Genomic DNA, 3921 nt, shown 5'->3' with positions numbered 1-3921 from the left:
CCCCCCCCCCCCCCCCCCCCCCCCCAAACTCTCTGATTTAAATGTTTAAAGTCCATTTATACAGAGGTATTTATACACTATATTATTAACGTATGTAAAGTCATCATCTACTGTGTACATACTTTAAATAGGACACTGCCAGCAACATTAGGCACCTAATGTTCGTTTATTTGGAAGAGATATGCATGTTTTTGTTTCTCATGGTTTCTTTTCTTCTGTCGCATGTTCCTCTCACACACACTGCAACATACCAGGCAATCAGGTCTGATCCTGGCATGCTTACAGACGACTGTAGCTATCAAGTCTCATTTTCTATGACTTTTCCCTCTTGACAGGGACAAAGCTACTTGAAACTCGTTCCGAGCATTTCTATACTCCACAGCTTGGAAGTTCATCTTCTATCAGAAGCTCCAAACAATCGGCGCAGTCACAAACGATCCAATCTATCTGTGTATGTAGCGTGCCTACTGGAAACAGCATTGCCACAACAAAGGAAAATCACGTCTTTCTCAGCCCCAAAATACAGAACCCAGCGTAGTGTTAATGTGTGTAGAGGCATCGTGGACATCCAATGGCACAACCAGACTTTTGTCAGTCTTTGAAAGCAATAATGGTGCAGTCCTGGAAACTAACAGAATCTTGGTATATTTCTAGTCTAATACGCTCTGGAGATAATTGTATACAACCTAAACAAAGAAACAAGCATCTTTTAACAGCAGTTATGTTGTGAATTCATTTGCTATGTGAGTTCAACAACTCAACCTTCACACATGAGATGTTATAGTGGCATGTTCCGACAACAAAAAGAATGCTTTAAGTTGAAAAATCTGAATTAGCATATAACCACCTGTATCTTATTAATATTGCACAAGCTTGGTTGTGGGGTATTTGCAGTCAAAACCTGTAAGGGACATCTACAGTTTGTCCAGTCAGTTTGGGGATTTTTATTATTTCACAACTGTTCTTCTGTGGAGGAATGATGTATGAATGTAAATGTATTCCTTTGTCTGCGACTCCTACAGTAAATCATGGCAGACGTGTTTTTGGTGACTGTTGGACATCTTACCATCCGAACCGTTTATCTTCCAGCAGAAGGTGACAGTTTTCTTCAGACCACTGTTTCCAGTAAATCCTAATTGTACAGTAGTTGTTTGCACTGGTTATGCTGGGACTTGATTTTGCTATAGCTTTCTATGAAGAAAAGAAGAAAAGAATCTTCATTTCTCATGCTATGATTGGTCCGTCCAGGTTCTGGACTGATGGAAATCTGGGAGGGGGCCAGACGTCTCTCCCAGAGCAAATGAAACATGAGCTAGCAGATTTCTCTGGTTTTCTCCATCATTCCATCACAGAAAACAGCTGAAGACATAAAATCCCCAAACTGCCTTGACATAATGTCCTTTACAAGTGTATGTTAAGTTTTGTCTAGTAGACAGGAAGCAACATCATGAATTTTCCATACAGACGACGCAATCCCACACAATAGTTTTTGGTTGCATGCTTAGGGTCTTCCATTGTCTTCTTAAAAAGTACAATTTCGTTAAAAAAAAACACCACAAGGAAAGCATCATCAGAAAAACAAAAATGTTTTTTTTTCATGTTTTGGGCTGAGGACACAGCTCAGCCTTCAATAGCCTTAGCTTTATAAGCCTGCTCTAGCCTTTACAAATGACGTCAATCCAATGCAACGCAACCTGCTTCTCCACCGTCAGATGTAAATGTACTGAAACAATTTAGGGTGAACCGCATGACATTTATTTATTTAGTTCCAATACCCACTCATGTATTGCATGGAGACCGCACTTGACTAAATTATCTCAATCAACTGTGTGTGACATATATTGATTTGTAAGGTGCAGCACATCATCCAGAGAGATTTAAAAATAATGGTTAGGCCTATTTTTCTAAAACAAAGTTTCATTTGCCATTATTTTTCTATGTACTTGATAGTTTTTAAAGCCCCTGATGTTTGTTAGAATGCTGTGGACTGCTGGTGGGTGATGAGAAGGTGATGAATGCAACGCACAGCCTCTCAGTGTAGCAAGCAAGACTTCAGTGACAGGCTTTCAGCTGGGTGCTGCATGTGCCGTTGAAATAGTTTGTCTTGATTTTAATATTGCACATTGATTGTCATCATTTCTCCAAAGTTCTTACATCGGCTTCAACCTTATTGAACGTAAATCAGCGTGTTAAACCCAACATCTTACTGTCATCTAAAGCCTTCAGTGGGAACCAGAGAGGTCAGAAATAATGAATAAATAAATGGATGAGATAAAAGACAAACCTTTACAGGACAATCCAAGTGTTTCCTGCAGAGTGCAGGATGTGTTTTTTTGATAAGCTTTCTTTCTTGAGCACAGATGTAGAACAAAAGTTGCTAAAGCCTAACTCGACACATCCGACACCTGAAGAGTCTACTGAACTTTCATGGGATTTGCAAACTTTTGCACAGATTAGTAAAAGTTGCTGTACTGAATATAAATGTCACTTTTTAAATCTAGTGCTGTTCAGTTGTTTTTATGCATTTTTTAAAAATGTTTGCCACTGTATTTTATACAATGCAACCCTTAACAGCTAATTTGAATGTTTTTGTTCTTAACTATATTTGAAGAAATTAAATATCTGGTAAATAGAATGGGGGGGGGGGAGAATATGCTATTGTAAAAGTTAATAAACCGAATACATACTGATTAGAAAGTGTTTGTTAGTAACAAAATACCATCCTTACTCCAACATTGGTTATGTGTAGAGGTTGACTTCAATGCAGTCGTGTGGTGAAGTTTACAGCTGCGTCGCCGGATAAACTGTTAACAGGATACCTCCTGTTAACAGAACAGACAAAGAGAAGGAGAGAGCGTGGAAACAAAGCAGTCAAACCAACCACAGGAACTCAACAGGAGACGCTTTTTTAAAGGCACACTGAGCTGCTTCACCTGCAGGTAAACTCCAACTGTAACATGAAATGTCCGTTTGGCATACTGAGAGTGAAAACAACTTCAATCAGGTGGATTAGGAAAAATGATTAGGGGCCAAATGGGGGTAAAATGAAATTTCAGTTATGCATCACACATTGACAAGTGTTCTATTAATCAGTGTAGTGGGATAAATATGTTGAATGTGGCTGTTTATAGTCTGGACCCATTTACTTAAAATGTTACCAGTATATCAGAATCACCTCAGTCCTTTCACCAACTTCTTACAAAGAAAAGTGTCTTTGTTCTTAATAAGAAAGAGCTTCACAACAGAAGTCTGAGGATTCTGCAGAAAAAAATTGTCCTTGCAATCAATGTCCAGTCAGTAAAAAGGAAGCGCAGGATGGACAGCCTCTCATTTCCAGCTCTGGTTGACAAGCATGGCTGTCCTCAATCCACATGTCCAGGTAACGGATTATCTCCTCTGGTGAGAAAAGGAAATCCCATTATACTTGTTATCCAGAATGTTTCCTGCACTAAAAATCATTTCTGAGGCATCGGTAAACTCACCTGAATTGTTGCCTGCTACAGTAATGAGGTAGAGTAACCCTTTACTGGAGAGCAGCTGTGCAACCCCAGGTGCAACCTTGTGAGAAATATGCTTTGGTTTACTTGTTAAATGGCCTTTGAAAACAAAAGTGTATTTTGCCTGTTTTTTCACGGTTAGGGTTGGGGTATGGGTATAGATTTTTTTTTCCCAGAGAAAGGTCCATAAAATGTTATCCTGCAATAGTTGTTTGATCTCCAATTCATTTTCTGTCTGCTATTGGACATCAGTAGGCCAAATCCCACTCTAGCCACACCTCTCAGTGTTCGCTTCCAATACACACACACACACACACACACACACACACACACACACACACACACTCTGAATACAAGGCCCTGCTGCTTGTATCGGGTTAGGGTTATCTGTTGGTTGAGCAAGCTGCCTGTCTCCTGACCTAAA

The 3921-nt window shown here is 39.6% G+C and overlaps 2 long non-coding RNA genes across 2 annotated transcripts in view; both read left to right on the top strand.

Annotated features, from left to right (window-relative positions):
* The first annotated feature begins 28 nt into the window (after positions 1-28).
* Positions 29-1036, top strand: LOC117939333. The gene is made up of 2 exons (XR_004655564.1): positions 29-66; positions 336-1036. It is a non-coding gene; the product is annotated as an uncharacterized LOC117939333 (long non-coding RNA).
* Positions 1037-1199: 163 nt separating this feature from the next.
* The window catches only part of LOC117939322, a 5851-nt gene continuing 3129 nt past the window's right edge, over positions 1200-3921 (top strand). The window contains exon 1 of the long non-coding RNA XR_004655553.1: positions 1200-2751. This is a non-coding gene — a long non-coding RNA (uncharacterized LOC117939322). The remainder of the gene's footprint in view (positions 2752-3921) is intronic.

This window comes from Etheostoma cragini, chromosome 24, assembly GCF_013103735.1.
Source record: "Etheostoma cragini isolate CJK2018 chromosome 24, CSU_Ecrag_1.0, whole genome shotgun sequence".
NCBI lineage: Eukaryota > Metazoa > Chordata > Actinopteri > Perciformes > Percidae > Etheostoma > Etheostoma cragini.
This window is presented reverse-complemented; position numbering and strand designations above follow the sequence as displayed.